The sequence below is a fragment of the Aedes aegypti genome, chromosome 2, assembly GCF_002204515.2.
Source record: "Aedes aegypti strain LVP_AGWG chromosome 2, AaegL5.0 Primary Assembly, whole genome shotgun sequence".
Classification (NCBI taxonomy): Eukaryota; Metazoa; Arthropoda; class Insecta; order Diptera; family Culicidae; genus Aedes; species Aedes aegypti.
Window position 1 is genome coordinate 257,262,243 of NC_035108.1, and position 20,535 is coordinate 257,282,777.

At 35.0% G+C, this 20,535-nt stretch overlaps 1 protein-coding gene across 1 annotated transcript in view; it reads left to right on the forward strand.

Moving 5' to 3' along the window:
• LOC5565618 (rho GTPase-activating protein conundrum) overlaps nucleotides 1-20,535 on the forward strand; it is a 354,294-nt gene that overhangs the window by 201,509 nt on the left and 132,250 nt on the right. The window contains 1 exon segment of the mRNA XM_021844844.1: nucleotides 17,141-17,164. The gene's annotated coding sequence lies outside the window, so the exon portion shown is untranslated.

Consider the following 20,535-nt stretch of genomic DNA (forward strand, 5'->3'; position numbering starts at 1 on the left):
ATGTTAAAATCACCACGATCCGAGCTCCTAAATGTACCAAGCGAGCACTGTGAATGTTTCTGTCATCTCCGTTGTTCATTGACTCCCATTTTGCTTTCAAGTTAGAAAACTTTAGCATGCATGTTTGGATTTCTTGTTTGACATCGCCTTTCAAAATCCCCGCTAAGTTAGAAACCGCACTCTGTTTCTCAGTTTTCAAACTGTCTCGCAGCCATTTTCTTTTTTGAGATAAACTCAAATTATTGTCAATCGTTATCGATCGAGATTCAAGTTCCCAATCAAGTTCATCAACTTCGAGGAAATCTACCCTCATGGTGTAATACCACTTAATAATAAGCTCACTAGCTTGATCGAATGTTGGGCGACTTGAAGCCATTTTGGGCTTTATTTTTGAATTATAAAATATGAAAAATAAATTTCACAACAGATCTATAATAAATAAGTAAACGGAAAAAAATATGAGAAACTATGTAAATAAATAAATAAATATCTAAAATATAGAAAAATGTATAAATAAATCTATAAATAGATAATAAATAATTTAACAAACACGCTTTAATAAATAAACAAATAAATAAATAAATAAATAGATGGATAAATAAATAAATTTCATCTAAATAAATATATCACAGGAAACACTTAAGTAAATAAATATCACAGTTTCCTTAAATAATTTAATTTAAACTAAATAATTTTCCATCATCAACCACAAAATAACGAAAAATAAGCACTTTTTGGTAATAGAATACATGAAACATTGATTTAGTTGAATTTAACGAAGTTCCAGATTGAGCACTAAAGCAATAAAGTAGCTCAAATTTCAGGTTTGTAACTCAACTCAACACTTGAAACGAATGGCATTTATGTAGTGGGTTATCATCACTCGCAACAATCCGCAATTAACTTTTTCCACAATTTTCACACGAATATATATGAGTCCACTGATTCCAGGAGACGACCACGCGACTATTGAAATTAATTTTATTAATTGAAATTCTCCGGGAGACCGATTAAAAAAAGGGTTTTCCTTCAGGCCTTGAAGAGAAACACTTTTTTTTTATTTAAAACTTTTACGTTGGGCGCCAATTGTTACTATATGAAAGTGTGGTGGGAACCCCTGTTATGGAAAAACCTATGGGACAGGGGTTAACAACACACTTTTTCAGGGTCGTTTCATATGGTGCTCCTGGATAATCTTACCGTTCATATTTGGTGGCAAGGCGGACAAATACAATACAAAATGGCGGAAAACAAGAATTTCTTTATATTAATAATTTAAACAGTTCAGTTGAGGTTAAGAAGGCCATACATTTTTTTTTATTAAAGACAATTAGGAAACAATAGCGAGTATAATTTTTTAACTTTATTTTAATTTTGCAAAATTAGCGCTCACCGTTGCGGCCGATCGTTGACTCCGTTGGCATGCATAGTTGACGACGCAGGGATCTTCTGTTGGCGGGCACAAATTAGCTTGGGTTCCTTCTTCTTCTACTTCTTCTTCTTCTTCTTCTTATTCTTCTGGGGCTTCACTATTCTTCACTAGAGTGTGTGAACAAGTGTCGTTTAGACCTTTTTGAGAAAGAGGTCAAGTTCCCTGTCCTGGGAGTGGTACTGGGGCGCGCGTATGTGGCCAATCAAGCGAGCATGCACCAAATGGGCCGGACAACCACAGACTTTACGTAATGCTATTGTTCACATCTTCATTCCAAAATGTCCGGCCGGCCACAATTATCACAATCACTGCAGTTCATTGTTCACCACTGGCTCGCTTGATCACTTGGCGTACGTTAACGATCATCGAGAAACTAGCGCGGTTAGAATTAACGGAATTGTCCACGGTGCACTTCTAACCGTTAGTGGTGAATTCCCGATGACCCGTACTATAATTTTAAAACGTTTTAGTTATTGGGTTTTAAGCATTTTAGCTGTGGGTTTTGCATTTTTTAATAACTTTTTAATTCGTAGTTTTAGGATGTAGGTTTTTAATTCGACAACTTTAAGGCTTCAACGGCACTTCCTACTATCACTTTTGCGCAACTACGGGGGAACTACCGCGGTCAGTATGGTGACGGACTAACTCGCGGACCGACACTATTTCGTCACTCCTCAGGACTTTTCGAATTACAAGAGCTTTCACCCTAATCGGCGGCTCCTATTTATAGTTCAGTCAGCACATAAACCCGAACCTGCCCCATCATAATTAGTGCCGACATTCATACAGGCATGATGACGAAGATGATGATGATCGGACACGATGAAAGACGAAGCTTGACGGATCGATGACGCAAAATCTTACACACTAACATTAATATGGTTGAAGCTCTACACTAAATTACCCATTTACTCCGACAAATTTGGCTGCATGCTTTGCCTTGACAATTCGAATTCCCTAATCACTTGTTTTCCGCATATAATAATTTTTTTGTGAATAAATATGAAAATATGAAAAACAATCTATAAAAATAAATAAACAATCTAAGTAAATAAATGAACAATATAAATAAATAAGTGTATATGAAAATATATATTTTTTTAAATAAATGTATAAGTATATGAATAAATAAATGTATAGAAAATAAATAAATAAATAAATAAATGAATGAATAAATAAATAAATAAATAAATAAATAAATAAATAAACAAATAAAAAAAAATAAATAAATAAACTACCGTCGGAGTAAACACAAACAAATATAAACAAAGAGACTTCAACCATTGTACTACTAAATGCAAAATATACGTCACTCAAACACTAATAAAAGTGGAGACAGACATTTATTTTCACATTTAGACATTTAAAATATTCACAAAACAATATATATTACATAAATAACAATAATTCAGTGTTCTTAACCTTCAACTGGCCTTGCCAACAAATATTTTATTGTGACCTCAAAATGAGCGGTCACAACAGTAGCTGCTGACTTCATGGTTAAGAAGGCTTTTCCAGCAATGCTCATTTTTTTTTTAATTTTCGCTGTTTTTTTTTTCAAAAGTATGAACTGGGAAGGCAATGTGAGTCTTTTAATGCTGTTGTGATTAATATTTTGAATTTTTACATCACTTAGGCCCTTTTTCGAAAAATTATTTGCTCCCGTGAACTTATTGCAATAAATAAGACGCAACATTTTTGGAATTTTTTATAAGCATTCACTTCATTACTCAATAGCGTTGCATTGTCAGTCGCTCTGGATGGCATTTAAGTTTATTTCATTCAAAAAATTGATAGCCCATAATTGGAAAACTTTTATAATGAATGCCAGGAATATTATTGCCATAATTGGTTTGTACCAATTATGGCAATAATATTCCTTGCATTCATTATAAAAGTTTTCCAATTATGGGCTATCAATTTTTTGAATGAAATAAACTTAAATGCCATCCAGTCTTTGTAGACAACGATTCTTTAAAACCAGAAGCTATAAGTCAATTTAGTAATAAAACTGTTTAATTCATCTGTTTCGCAAAGCTTCAAACTAGCAAATAACTCAACAAGTCATGCTTACGTTTTAGAAGCTCATTTAAGATTTGCCTCACGAGTTTTTCATGCCAAATCACTCTTCCATGCTTAAGTTGTCAAAAATTATTCATCCGGAATAGGCTTTGAAGACTTCACAGCAAATTTTTGTTGCTCACATAAGATAGATTTGTTGTGATTCTAATGAACAAACAAGTAATCGTGGTTATGCATAAGAAATTTAATCAAATGAATTAAATAGACAAGGCAAATCATGAATGATTGTTTGGCTGATGAGTTGCGTGGCGACAACTCACTTGTGAAAATATGTGAATTAGAGATTTTTCCATGGTAAGTTAAATTTACAAGAGTTTGTCGAAAAAAAACGTGTAGTATACGAGAGAAAGTTTGGTTTGCAAAAGTTGTCCCGCCCTTTCCAAATGGTAGTCTAATATAACTTAGAACCTGATTAAATTAAAAAATTACCGACTAAATGACGCTACCTGAGGAGGAAAAAAGAACTTACAATAACTTATGCATACCATATTTTGGTATCATACCAAAATTAGGTATTGTTTAGTTGTCAACACCTCATTTTGGTATTATAATGGTATTGGAAAAAAAAAGTTCAAAACAATTAAAAATACTTCATTTTGGTATTCGATACGTATTGAGGACTGCTGGAGGTATTGAACTACTATTGAAAAAAATCACTTTTATATGAAAATCCATCAAGTATTATTTAGGTATTGGGGATTTTTTTTATTATCGGATAATTTGGGCTGAAGGTTCACACAAAACACCGACCAATGGATAGTGCTCCGATTGACGAAAAGCTGCTTCTGACTGGAAAGGGAAAGATTGTTTATTGTGTTACAATTACAACGCGTGTAAATTACTGCCGCCGTTAGCGCACGGTTATGAGGCCCACAATAGAACACATTTTCCTATGGGAAGCGCGTGGGTGGTAATCGGTTTTTCAGTTCTGTCGCCTAAACGGTAAAAGATACCACTTTGGCGTCTATGGACGAAAGTTAGACTATAAATTGATGAAACAAAATATATTTTTTCGAAATTTTTTCATGATACAGACGATATTTTTTCGCTATTTTTCCGACAATTTTCTCCATTGTGAAAAATTTTCCGGGAAATGTTTTTCTTTTTATATTTTTAATAGATTGCAGAAAAAAATTCCGTTCGATTTCATTAAAAAACTTTTGTTCTACGATACATAGTTCAAGATATGAACTTTTAAAGTTTGAGGTATATAGGGAAATCGTAAAAAAAATCATCTAGAGTTTTCCGGGAAAATAGGCCACTAATTTTTTTTTTTTTTTTTATTTCACTTTTCGTCATGTATCCACGAGCTCTACCTTTTGTGAAAATTTCATACAAATCAAAGAACCTCCGGCCCAATCCTGACCGATAATTTTAAAAAATGCCCTATTACAATACCTGATCTAATTATTAGCTTAGTATTTGTAGAATATGCAGAATGTATTATGTGAGGTATTTTACCTCTTATGCAGGGCTTATTCATACCTCATTCAGATTGTAAGTATTGGAAATTATATGGTATGGAATACCTCAACTTGGTATTCAGTAGTTATTTTCTTCTGCTCGGGTATATACTCAAAGATATTTATTAGCAGCTTCCAATAGCTGTCTAGAAGAGGCATCTCTAATGGAGATCTTCCACGACCCGCTGCCAATCTATAAGCCTCGCACGGCACAAGCGGCAACACCATCGCCAACGTATCGCTTTGGTTGATACATTATATTCAATTGCAATTGAATTGCGGGTTTGCTAACATGTGTGCCTTCGGGTTGCCATCCGACAAAACACCACAGAAACGATTGAAAGCTATTCCTTTGATGTTGCGCAATATAATGAGCTGAATCATTGAGAGCATCGCTGATGCTTCGCGGCACTACCGGCACATTGATCCGAGACAATTGACTGGATTGGCGAACGCTTGTTCAAAGGGGGCTCGTAGAACCGTTCTTTATGAGATTATCGGCTATTGAGTTTAGAGTTCCATACGTCATTAGATGTTTTCAATTACAATCTAGTGATAACATGTACAAAGAGCCTTACTTAGCCTCTAATGGCAAAGTCAGTGGCTACAAAGCTTAGCTATGCTGAAGGTATCTTGGTTCGATTCCTGGTCGGTCCAGGTTCTTTTCGTAGTGAAAATTTCCGTGACTTCTCTGGACAAGGAGTATCATCGCTTGCCACACGATATACGAATGCGACAATGGTAACATTGGCAAAGAAAGCTCTCAATTAATAGCTGTGGAAGTGCTCTTAAAATAATAATCTGAGAAGCAGGTTCTGACCCATTGGAGGACGTATTGCCAAGAAAAAGAAGATGTAGAAGTGATGAACTATTAAGCAGTAGCAATCTCATTTTCCAATCAATAAGAATGACCTCTAGCAGAGGTCATTAAACCTATCGCAGACCAAGTATTATTCAGTATTAAAATGTATCGTTCTAGAAACAATTTACAGTCGAATCTCTACCGAATAACCCTTTCTAGTTTAAAGTATGGCGATTTTATAATGACTATGATGAGTGAAATTTCGTGTTCGGATGAGAGCTGCGTTGCTTCAAAGTTACAACCCATTTCGTCTATCCATCTGTCTGACGGCATCACCATTCGCCTGAAGAAATCATGATCTTAGAATAGCAAAAACAACTTCGACGACGGCACACTAAAAACTATTAGTTTGTCTTCTATCTATTACCTCTCTCGTTCTATGTTTCGCAAGGTGGAGATCGCGTCTTCACAGAACACACAATATATGACTGGCATACCCTCACGATCGCATAGAACTTTTGCGTTTTGTACATCAATCAAGTTAAAAGCCTTCCCGAGCAGAAGAATATTGCTGCAGAATACCGAATCAGGGTATTCCGTTCCAGATAATTTTGAATATTGCATAAGGTATGAAAGAGCTCTGCGTAAGAGGTAAAACACCTCAAATAATAGTTCATGCAACAAACACCTGATAAATGGACCGGGTATTGCAATATCTCAATAATACATTATGTATTTTTATATAAAAGTGTAATTTTTCAATAGTAGTTCAATACCTCAAGCAGTCCTCATTAGCTTTTGAATACCTTAATGAGGTATTTTTGAATTGTTTTGAACAATATTTTAATGCTATACCCAAATAGTGGATTACAAAAAAATCATATTACAATTACAACAAAATTTGTCAAAATAACAAATTTTGTTTCATTTTTGTTAGAAGAACGTTGAGTTGATGAAGGAAATTATAACACAATTAAAAATAAATCGATTATAATAACAAAAGCTGTTTCAAATTTGTTTCAATTTGAAACTAAATTATTACACAATTTGTTATAAGAAATCTGAAAGAAAAGAAATTAACAAATTTTGTTATAATTCTGTTTTGGAAAATAACAAAACGAGTTATAATTTTGCTTGATTTGAAACATAATAAGTTATATTTTAGTTTAAATTATAACAACTTTGTTCAGTGTAGATGAAATTGTGTTATAATTTTTGTTATTTTAACTGCTCACCAGCCAGAATTATAACACATTTTGTTAGAAAAAATATGCTGCCTGAGTAACAAAATCTGTTACAACTCTGTTGTTATCCACTGGTCGGGTAATAATTCCAAATTGAGGTATGGACAATACCTAAGCTACTGAACAGTACCTGATTATTGTCTAATACCAAAATGTGGTATGCATAGATAGGTGCGAGTTATACGCTCCTGCTCGGATTGTCGGAATTGACGTAATATCTATCGCTCGTTTGGGATGCTCAATATTTTTTTTATAAAAGACGATTGTATTTTTGAATCAATAAATTACTTTAATTAGCGCTCATATTGTTTTCAATCATAAGTATTCTCAGATATTAAGAATTCTTTTAATAAATTTCAATTTATTTTAGCAAAATGATCTTTAAAATTGAATTTCTTTATGGAATTGTCTTCTGACATTTGGTGTGCACAGAAGCCATTAAAGACAAATTACTACTTTTGACATCTTCCAACTCACCAACATTGTTTTCAAGGTTATGTTGATCTTTTGTTACTTACAACTATGAAGGGTGTCTTTTATCATTCCCTTTCCTGCAAAATGAGCAAAATTAGGCATAACATAGCATAGACTGACTATACATGTCAATGGTTGCTACTCCGTGATTGATCGGAACTGGCAAGAATTGCATTTCGATCCAAATAAATGAGAGATGCGAGTTTCGGCTTACTCTCGAAATGCAATTTTAATAGATCTCATATTATTATTATGATTATCTTTATTAAGGAGATTTTCAGACCTATGGCTGGTTCATCTCCGATCTCATATTATTGATCAACTATGGCACCGGCCAAGACCTTGCAGTCAGTTGGGATAAGGAAGGAATGTTAGGGTGTAATTATTGTTTCTTCTAGAGATCGAGAATACCTCTGCATCTCCAAAATCACTACGGGAAGGGTGTTTATCAGTAAGGAACTTTGACTTAAAATTAGGTTTTCATCTTTGTCTCCAGTTGAAAAGTTTTTGGGAGAAGTTTTAAAAATACGTCAACATTCATAATGTCGATCCATTCAAAAGATGTTTTTAGTAATGGTGAAAAGAGAAAAAAATATGTATATTGGTATTCTATAAAACAAGATAATGCCAACAATGTAGTGATGAACCATACATAGTTTGTTTGAAAACTATATAAAAATCATGAAAAACGTGTAATCATAAGCATGAAACGAGCTCACCAGTTGAGAATCCATCCTCGACTGCACACGAATATCTTTTCGCGCTCGCCCAGCGTGAACCGCGAAACTTCTCGGCGTCCCGAAAACGAATGCTTGGGCTTTCCGAAAATTGCCTATGAGAACAATGTTTCTTCAACAGATATCAAACTTTTTGCTGAAACTTTTACCTTGTCACATACTTTTGACCATCCCGATCTTCATATTATGTGAAAACGAAGAATAGAACTCTTTTCGTCGAAGACAGTGATCGGTCCGTTCATGTGTCTTCTGTCCATCCCGAAGTTAAAAGCCATCCGCATCTCGAGATTTGAGGCTGTTAGAGCATTCTAAACATGCAAACACTTTCAAGCGGATAACATATGTGACAGAGCGGCACTCGGTATTTGCGTCTAAGCTAGCTATTTAGTTATTCTGGTGCGTTCTTCGCGTGCAATTTATTGTTGCCTCTTTAGACCCATCGTCGAGATTTTCCGCAGTAGAAATCGTCGGCGACGAAATCGCGATTGCATGCATTGAATACTGTCGTTCATTAACCCTTCTTCTCCAAGATATGCTCTCTTCGTGCAAGCATGTCGTGCCCACATCATCATCATCGTCCGTCACACCATAACGGTGTTTAGGGGTACGAAATTTTGTGCAAATCTTTTAATCAACGCCGCGCCAGCTTCATTCTCCGGGTGTGGGCCAACGGATTTTCACGTGATTTAGTCATCATCTTCATGCATCATTGCGTGATTTGTTTTCTCGTCTTCTGTTTAGCAATTTCGCCGGCAGGGAGATTCGTGACGGATGGTGTGCCGGCGTGATGTGTGGTAATGCTAGTGGTGTGAATAGCGATCTGAATTTATTCAATCTTTCTTCTTCTTTCTGGCGTTTCGTTCCAAGTTGGAGAGAGTCTTCTCACAGCTCAGTATTCTATGAGCACTTCCACAGCTATCAACTGAGAGCAATCATTACTCATATTCGCTTTTGCGAAGACTAAAGTGCGGCAAGAGTTCGAGTGGGGCGAAAATTTCTTTCTGAGTTTTATAGCTCAATTCAAAATAAATGTTATACATGTCAAAGTAGCTCAAATGCTCTTCATGTAAGAAACTTTGAGTTCAAAATGCATAGAAATACATTGAGATTTAGTAAAGTTGTGGTTCTTTGTAGTTCTTGATGAAAAATTTGAGGGATTTAAAGCAAAAGGGTGTAAGTAAGAAAGCTCGGAAACAGTAGACATAATTTTTCAGTTTACCTAACTTAAAACCGATCAAAGTGTCAGATGTTTTTCGATATAACTTCTTTCGCATTGAAGCAATTCTCGATGAAACCAAGCCGCTTTCGGCACCCATACAATTTCAATTTTATATCACCGATCGCTTGATATTCTAAAACTTGAGATTGGTCGTTTAGATTTTCTCAAATTGAAGGACTTCTCCTATGACAACTAGCTAAACAGTTTGCGAGTCTGATTGTTTGCAGAGTGAAATCCAAGATGGCCGACACATTTTTTCACTCGACTTGAGCAAAACATCAACGATTGAAAACTTGTTTCTCTGTTGTACAAAAACAGACGTTTGTATTGATTGCACTTGCCATATATGTCAAAACCATTGAACATGATTTAGAAAATTGTTCATTTCATAGGGTAAATACAATTGCTGCACTTTTTATAACCTATCTCATAGGTTCCCAAACATTTTGGTTGCGCGACCCACCTAGCCAACAAGCGTATTCTTTGCAACCACTTAGTGAAAAATTGTCCAGAGACATGTTTTTTTTACTGAAACTTCTGGGGTCAATGGAGTGGGATTTGATCACAAAACTTAATTGACATTGACATGCACTATTCTTTTTTTAAACTCGCAACTTCTTGTTACAAAATGAACAAGAATGAGAATATCAACATTGAAAACTCTTATACAACACTACGAATTGTTTGAACGTCTCGACATCTATCAAAATTCCATATAGATCTGATTATATTCTCGCAAGTTATCCGATTTACACAACCTTCCATCAGTCGATGTTCAATTGCTCAATACTTACTCACGGAACACAACGGCATCAATATTTCGATTGTAAGTATCAAAGTTGCATGTACCTACCTCAGAATTTTCTCGACCATGAAAGATTCTTCCAAACCTTGGAAGTTTAAAAATATTCTGTCGGAAGAAATTGAATATTTTTAAATTTAAGGTCTATTTTCCCACTTTGCTGATTTGCCTAAAAAAATATGTGTAGCTTGTCATGTTGGACTTGACCCTCTGCACCTCATACTAAAAAAAACTTTATCCCCACTCGATCCTTTGCCCAATTTTACTGGATAGTTGACAACAACTTAAACAAACATAGAATTTTATTATTTAAACATTTTCGACTGTTCAAAAAACCTGTAAGTGATTTTAGTTGATATCGATTAGTTTCTGAAATAAAAATTTAATAAACTAAATAATAACATATATTTTTGTCATATTGCCTTTCACTGTCCGTCTCGTCTATACTCAACATTTTCAAATAATGTTCTTTTACCATAAATACCGTGCATATGTTTCTCTAGTACAATTCATCTGACTGATGAATTCTCATTTTACTTTCTTCATACCAATTTCTATACATACCTCTATCATCATTGAGTCTCATTCACAACCTCATCAAGATGGCTGGGAATGTATAAAGTTTCAAAAATTTCATATCAAAGACTGCATCAATAGTTAATTTTTAAAACATTGTTGTACTTTATATGCTTGTGCTTTATATTCCCGCATTCTTAATAATCAAACAAGCTGGTAAAACGAACCGTAAACTTATCAGTAAAACACATCTAACTTTGCAGTAGAGTTGGATTCCGTTTTTGGCAACAAAGACGAAATTTTACGTTCCCATAATCGGAACCAAATTTTTTGTTTTACTTCTATAAAATTGGTTTTCACAATAAAATTAGGATTTGGTTACGTCACCTTCATGGAACCATATACTGGCTTTACTTCAAAATGGTCTTGCAAAGTAAAGCATGTTATATCGAATGATTAACAGCATAAACAATTGAAATCATTTGCTGTACAAAAAAGTATGAATGTAAAAACAGTGTGCTGAACCTTCGGCGCGTGGATTAGATGAGAGATGCATGATCCATAAATGCGGCACGTAGTATCGTGAAATACACAAAAAAGCTTCTTTTCATTTCAATTCGAAATTAGTTTTAATTGTTTTTAAGAAATAAAGCTCTAAATCAATCATATGATTTCAACATAAATTTGCAAGATCCTGTTATGAAATCTCAAGAGCCGGATAGAAATGTAAAGGTGCTCATTAGGATTCCACAGGAACCCACTAGGACTCTAAAGCATCTCGCTGGGAATCCAGCGTACTTGTTTTAAAAATACAATGTAAAAATTCCAAAAACAGAATACAGAAACATTCAGATTTTCTTCCGGAAAACTATCAAAGTTACCCCGTTTTACGGTACAATTTTTATTGGGTTAAGGGCCACTGCTGTACGTGAACGCTGCAAATAGCTGCATACCATGTAGGATAGAAAAAAAAATATGTATAAATCTACAAATTACTTCAGTAATTGATAAACATTGATAAATTGTGAGCAACTGTTGATTCCAACGATATATAGTAACAAGTAATGACATAAAAATGCACCAATACAAAAAGTTATACAGCTGAAGTTAGTTGGCTTGGTGTCTCCAATATATGTATGTTTCTCATCACTTAATGAACAAATGATCCGAATACACTAAGATGATTTGATGCGATTATAATATGCAATATAATTTTCTGTCTTTGTGCATTTTTGATAAAATTTAAGCTATCTGTATTATTTGAATCGATAGATTTCTCTTAGCTTTTTAAACAGTTTTCACAAAGTAAACTTTTTAAAGTCTCATCAAAATAATAAATTCAATTGGTTGAGAAACGAATGAGATATAGTTTTCCAAAGTTGATCATTTTGTATTAGCATGTTAACATATACCAATGTTCGGAAATTCAATAACGCACCTTCATGGAATGTATTTGCTTCCATCTATCCCATAGAGACCTACATTCGGGGTACCAATTGAGCGTTCCATTAAAACGAGCAGCACATTTACATAATTCAGCACTTAACGCTACTAGAAATGTTACATAACCTTAGATCAGCACACACCGCCTCCTAAAGCTGCAGCGGGACTGCTGACAGCCGGACAATCGTAGCTAGAGGCACGCATCCAAATATTAACTCTCCATCCAACAATCAGCATGATGCCAATGATCACTTTCACCTAAATTTACATCGTTCGTTTTCATTACCCCGCTGTACTCCGATCCGAGTGTTTCAGCAAACATACTCGATGGCTCTTTCGGCTTGGATCTACAGTTTGGCTGAACGCTCTTGCAGCAACTGATTATTAGGGCGAGTCAAATTACAAATTGAGATATTTCATGAAGTGAATACAAGAGGAAAAGAGATTAGGTGAAACATTCTGTTAATTTAATAGTAACATTAAGATGCTTATAATGGTTGAATCCAGTCGTATTGAAGCAACTATCCGAAAAATCATGACAATCTTTCAAGACTCTTCTCCGTCTTTTAACTTTAACTTTACTCAACGCCTCAGTTAAGTTCAGAAAGCTTATAAAAAAAAATCATTATGTGTGATTCCTCAATCCTTATTAACACTTAACTTTCGAATGGTGGGAGAAAATTTTGATTACGCATGAATAATTTTAAATAAATAGAAATGTGTGTACTTTTCATGATTCTTATTCCGGACGCTTCATCACTTTTGCCTCATTTCTGGACACATTGTTTCTTATTCCGTGCAGCTCATGAAAATCATAAATAGAAAAGTTGAAATTGAAATTGAATTGAATTCGTCAAACCACTAAAGAATCGTCTAAGGAAGTTGGGCATAGATATAAATGGAAAATGCACACTAAAACAAGCTTTAATAGTGAGAACTTTTGAGCGGCAGAAATTGAAAAATTTCATATGAAATGTTTCCCATATAAAGTAGGGTGTCCGGGATTTAAAGCTGTCCGTAATATGAATCAAAACGGTATATAGAAATTATCAAAGGAAAATTTTTGAAAAATGTTGCATTGCAATGCTTGTACAAACTTATCATCTCAAAGTGAAAAATCATTGTTCAAACTATAATAAAGGAAGTTACTCAAGAAAGCAACTTCCTTTATAATCAATTCGTCGGAAGGAAGAAGTGATATCAATCTATTTTACTGTTATTTTGTTTCTTTTCAGATAATAGACCAGCCAACTTCTGCAAAAGCAAAACAAAAACAAGATTATCTGAAAATTATTTTGTTTGTTCAGCAATTTTTCTTCGTCATAGATTGAGTTATAAGTTTCGATCATTTATCAACATGAATATGATATTTGTTTCGCTGTCAGAAGTATTATTTGTTTTATCATAAAAATTTTGATATAAACCTTGAAGGAACTCTATTGTATTCTCTTCATATCGATAGTTAGTATTATATCTAATAATTTTTTACAAATTCAACCACCCTACTGATCAGCCGTGTTCGATACGCGCCATTCCAAACTACTTGGCACCGAACTAACTAGTTAGTGGCCATACATTTGTGGCGATTCCATTCATCAACCCACCCAAACTCGAGAGCAGCCAATACATAGTGAGTGACGTGAACAAGCGCGATTCAGGAAGAAGTCGAGCCTCCATCATGCTCTACTACTCGTTCGCAGCTCAGACTCAGAAAAAGTCAAAACCGGAATCGTAAACTCCGTTTCTTATTATAGAGGTCTTGACTTGCGGTATGGTGACCATCAGTGACACATAGCTAGTAATTGTCACATGAAGCCACATGATCATTTCTGCTAGGAAATATATAATGATTAAAAAGGCGATAATCGGATCAACATTGATTTGAAAATGTGCTTCCTAGGTTGAAGCTTGATCCAATTAGCAAACGATAGATTTCATAAAATGTTCCACAAAGTTGTCGAGATATCCGACAATTTATTGTATTCTGAATTTCTTATTTTATTTATTGCTATAACCAAACTGCCGTGAATCCCAAGTCAGTCCCATCTGCAGTTTGTCGAATTTGAGTTTGGAACGAGTTTGGAAACTTCTCAATCCATTTTCTCAATATCTACCGTAATTTCGGGTAAAATTGATCATTTTTTACGGTTTTTCTTGTCTGTTTTCTATAATGTTTACAATACCAAACAACTGAATGCAGGAAAACAAGTACGAAGGTGAGCCGCATTGGCTCATGTACCGAAATTTTCTTACAAATGTCACTTCAGTGCTAAGAAACATCTCTAAAATAAAGAATCGGTGGATCTCATTTCGGAGTGAAATTGATCACTTGTCAATGCGATTATTGTTAGTTTTCAAAACAACTGTACACAGTAAATTTGTGCTCCCTGAATCCGAATATGCTTTCTAAATTCTGAACAATGCAATATTTATAGAAATATTGAATAGTTAAATTTTAAGAATTTCACGGAAAACGCCTAAATGTATGCAATTTCCTAAGGGATTTCCGGATTTCTAACATAAATTCAATTATTTTAAGCGAATGAGCAAATTGGTATGAGTTTTGGTGATGAAATTGGGGATATATCTTAAGCATCATTACAAACTTTCAGGATTATGCCAAACTCGAATCCTTTTTTAGAACTAGAAGTTTATGGGTGTTCCTCAATACTGCACCGTAGAAGGTTTTAAAATTTTACATTATTTTCATAGAAATAAACATTCTTTTACGCAAAAAACTTCACAACACACAATTCGACAATAATAACGGCAAACAACGTTTATTCACTGTAGGTTACATTAATATTTGTGCTCCATTGGGAAGAAATAAAATCGTGCGACACAGTGATCAATTTCACCCTACGGATCAATTTCACCCGAATTTACGGTACATTTTTTCAGATGGGACTGAGAGTGATTTGCGAAGACCCAAGCAGTCCGATTCATTTTCGCGCGCTCGGAGTGTTTTTCGCTGGTTTCGTTCGTTTGCCCAGTGCTTTGCGAAGACTCAAGCTGTCCGATTCATTTTTTGCGCGCTCGGAGTGTTTTTGCTTTTCAGCTAGCACTTCATTCGCGCGCCATCGGAGTTCCTGCTTATACGTGTTGACGCTGCGATTGTAACTGTTCAGTCGAGGATGGATTACCAATTGGTGAGCTCGTTTCATGCTTGTAATAACACATTTGTATCATAACATGTATTTTTTTTTATGAATTTGTTAAACAAACTATCAATAGTTCATCACTTTAAGTGTTGACATAAGCGCTTATTCATGTTTTATAAAATTCCGAGATTCAAACCTTTGAATAGTTCGATGTTTAAGATGTCGACTCATTGATAGATAACTTTTTAAACAGAGGTTACATGAATCGCATCACTTACCAAGGTGAATCCTGATCATGTAGCTTCGAAGCCCTCCCACTAACAAAACTCCTTCCCGTGGCAACCATGAAGATGCAGAGGTATACTCGGTCTTTAGTAACAATGGATGTCACACTAACATTCCTTCCCTTCCCCGATGACCATAAGGACGTGGCCGGCGCCGTTATTGACATTACTAATTTCAGAGTCCTCGAAAATGTACATTGAAGATGGTATGCTACTCCCAAGCTACATCTGTTGATTCCCAGTACAATTTCGATGATTCTTGTCAACCACGAAGTAGCAACTACGAATTGTACAGTCATCGATGCTTATGCTCATGCTCATGCTCATCTACATTTTTCAGATGGGACTGACTTGCGATTCATGGTAGAAAAGCAGCTTTAACATTTTTTTTATAAATTCTATATAAGCAACGTAGTACAGCAAATAGAAGCCTTCCTTAACCGAGTGGTTAGAGTCCCCAGCTACAAAGCAAAGCCATGCTGGAGGTATCTGGGTTCAATTCCCGATCGGTCCAGGATCTTTTCGTAATGGAAATTTCCTTGACTTCCCTGGGCATAGAGTATCATCGTACCTGCCATACGATATACGAATGGCAAAGAGAGCTCTCAGTTAATAACTGTGGAAGTGTTCAAAAGAACATTAAGCTGAGAAGCCGGCTTTGTCCCAGTGAGGACGTAAGGGCAAGGAGAGGAGTACAGCAAATTTATTTTATAACAATTCTAATGATACGCCTATGTCAAGTCACGATACAGATTTTTATGATACGACTATATATCAATGACTTCTGAAGATATATCGAACATGTTTGACAAACCTGTAGACAATACCTCGATTTCAAAGCTATGTAAGTCTACACTCAAATTATATGGAGCGATAGGTGCATTCGGTGTTGTGCCAAAACAAATAGATTTAAAAACTCAAATCAGCACATTTTTAGCAAATGTTGATGCCACTTGTTTCAATATTCTGTTTACTTCCTTGAACCGCAAAACAGTCAGTGTCACACACGCAACCCATGGTAAACTATGAGTCGCCACTTCAAACGCCTTCAACTCCCATGCAACGGCACCAGCAGGCACAATTCTTTTCCGGTGTTTCCGGCAGTGATTTGTCGCCGTTTGTTGTCGTCTTCGGTTCAGACATGGAACGCTCTACAACAAACTGTCAGGTTTAATTATTGCTTTGGCACCCTTGGATTTTCTATTCGCTTTCGGGTGTCTATTTTTGGTCTAACTTTGGTTCCGCCGTAACAAGGTTATAATTAGCGGTGAAACGGACGCATAGGCGCCGCAAAACAACAGCTTTTTGATTTACATTCTGCAATTCCGTACGTTGGAATTCTTCACACGATCGGAGCACGAAGCACGTGTTTCTTCTATGCATTTTAATTGTTACAGTAGGCAAATAAGAAGATAGATTTCTGGTTGTTGTTGAGTATTTGATGATTGTTTATTAGTAACACATTGCTCAATACCTATTCCGACAAATTTGTTAGTCCAAATTATTTACTCATTCGCTTTTTTCTTCTTTCCAATCCACAGATGCTTGACAGTTTCCAATGATGGGTAAGTCGCAAATTCATGTTTGGATATTATAAATGTATTATGTAAGATTGATTTACTTTTTTATGATAGTTGTTACCCAAACTTTATTTGTCAGTGTCAGTAGAGATTTTATCGATTGTCAAAATATAGGCAGTAAGTTATGGAATGCGCTAAACATTTGACAGCCTTCTCTTCCAATCATAGGAATCAAAATGATGATGTTCTATAATTCCACTAAATTTCTTCCAAACGCCAAATACTTTCAAACTAAAATACTGTCGACTCTCCACACCTCGATGTTCTACATCTCGATATCCCTCCCTATGTCGATGATTTTTTCGGTTCCTCCATTCTGCATACATTTTTACTCTTCATATCTCGATATCTTCCTATCTCGATGTGATTTTCATTTCCGATTTGCTCTCCGTATGTCGATATACCCATTCAAAGGTTACTAGACTAGATTTTAGGGGTTCAAACAATTTGCGAAGACGAAATGACGGCTATTTGTTTTGATCTTCCCGGTAACGGAGTGATTTTTAATCTAGTATTCATTATAAATATGTTCTTTGTCTCGATCTATGCCTATCTCGATGGTCCCTTCGATATCGAGATGTGGAGAGTCGTCTGTAATTTAGAGACACATTATAAATGAGCCGATTAGTTCACCTTCTTTTCGTATTTTCTTTACTTTTGGTGGGTCTCGTGGCCTAGCGGTTAGTGTCGTGAAGCAGTTAAGCGTATAGTGACATGGGGGTGGGTTCGATTCCCACTGCAGCCAATGAAACTTTTCATCAGGAATGTTTCTCGGCTGTACCACTGGAGCATGCTTGTCCTTTGTCTAGTGTTAAGTTACAGTCTGTGCAGCTAAATGGTCTGTGTCTAAAACTTTCGAAACGTTTACTCCATGATAGAGGGTCATTTCAGCGAATCTAGATTTTTGAATGTCCGCTCGTTTTTTTTTTCCGAAATTACGAGCCAGGAAAGTAATGTTCACAACATTCAGTCTCCTTTTCGAAAAAGTATTAGCTCCTATTAATACATTGCGATCGATTGACTTTTTTTTTTTTTTTTTTTTTTTTTTTTTTTTTTTTTTTTTTTTTTTTTTTTTTTTTTTTTTTTTTTAATATTTATTTACTTCATATTTCCATACATTCTTACAGTTTTCTTTGCTTCTAAAACTAACCGCTTACATCTATTTTTGTCTACAGAAAATTACAATACTTTCCAAAGTGTTTTTTAAATGCCGTTTTATGATTCCATCGCATTTCTCTTATTTGTTTTTTGAAGTTATACAAACTACCTTCTTTATTTAGGTTAAAAGTAATCGCCCTACTGACAAGGAATAAGGCTGTTTTTTGTCTTTCATTTTTTTGGGTTTATTTTCCAAGACAGAATATTCTCCGCGTTGACAAATTTTAGTTTTAAATGCTTAGCTAAAGTAATATTCGTAAACTCCCATACTTGCTGTGCACCCGAAGTACATCCCATGATACGGTGCTTATTGTCATCAGGTAATAAGCAGACCTCGCAGTTTGAATGTTGGAGCCGGCCAATACCGTATCTCAACAGTTTTTCCCTATTTGGAATTAGATCATTTACAAACAAGTAAAGCTGTGATTTATCCTCCATAGGCAAGAAATTTGAATTGATATTCTCCCAAACATTTTCCCACTGTACAAGAGGAAAGGTTTGTTCTATTTTCGGCACTGTGTTTCTTTTATCAATGAAGTACCAATACAACAGTTTAACTGTTGTAAGATCAAAGTTATCCTTCAAATATTTAGCTTCGGTTACCCACTCCTTTCCATTTCTCGATAATTTACTCAAACAGTCTAACGTTAACAAATATTCTTCATCACGATTTGCGTTTCCATACGTATCGTAGAGAATGTTTCTTATAAATAAAGCTTTACATTTACTCTCAACATCGACAAGGCCGATACCACCGTCTTCGCATCTCAAGTATAATTGATTACGATCCGCTTTAAAAATATTATTACCCCACAAAAATTGTCCAACCATCGATTTGATTTTTCCTATGTGGAGATTACTTGGAGGAATCACCTGTGCGACGTACCAAAGCTTTGAAAGTACGAAAGTATTTAAATAAAGTCCTTTTTCATATAAACTCATATTACGAAATTTACTGTTTTTCAATTGAAATTGGATGTTTTTTATGATATCATTGTATGTCAAATTGGCCATCTCAGTCCATTTGTTCGACACATGTACCCCTAAAATTTTTTGATGGGCTACTTCCTTAATAAGGAATGGTCCTCCTTTGCATGAATTAATTCTAACAAAAGAAGATTTGTCTATGTTTAAAGTGACTTGATATAAATTTCAGACAACTTTTCTGAAAATGTAATAAGCAATCACTTCATTACTTAGAAACGTTGCTTTATCAATCACTCTGGATGATAGTTGAGTTCATGTTGTTCAAATTATAGATAGAATTATAGGTACATTTTCATGACAAATGTCAGAAAGACTATTGTCATAAATGGTACATAAACATCAATTATTGAAGAATTATTTTTAGAAGCTTCGAATCAATTGATTAAAACGGTTCAATTAATCTGTTTTGAAGAGCTTTAAACTAGTAATTAACATCAACAAATCATGCATATCGTTAACTTATTGCATCCCTAATTGGTACACTTACTTTAGGAACCTATAAAAATAAATTCATCAAACAGTGTTTCAATTAAAACACCCAAAATTTCTAGAACTTCGATGTCGAATTTGAAATAAGTTGATGTTTTATACGCCTCCACCACATGCTCTATCCAGCCGATCATTTCGATAAACGTAAAAGTTTGCATCTCAGGTGAAGATAACTTTCTCTGCATTCTCCATTAAAAGCATTAGGTTCACCTTACGCGCTAAATTGAAACCAATCTCTTCAATTCGTAAGATAACATAAAACCACTTACAGTGAGAGGCAAAATAAAGTGCCCACCTTACCAGTTTTCGAGTTTCTCTCATTGATTTGGTTCAAATTAAAGTTAACACACCTAAATCTTTTGTGATATTTTATTTTTGATGTTCTTTTAAAGTTGCACTTACGAAATTTTGATTAAAAAAAGAATTTTACTTAAAGAAAAAGAAAATCAATTTGTATTGAAAAAAAAAGTAGTGACAAAAATAAGTGCCCACTTCCTTCTTGGCCCCAGAAAAGATGATTTAAGAAAAATAAAAAGCAATTTAATAGTTAATGTGTCCTCCTTTGGCCTTAAGGACTTGCTGGAGGCTCTTCGGCATGCTTTTCACCAGGTTTTGTAGGTGTTGTGGATCTAGTTCTTCCCAGGCGCGCTCCAAGGCTTCAAAATAATTATTTTTGTTGGTAACACCAGTTTTTTCAACCCTGGCATCGAGAATCGCCCACA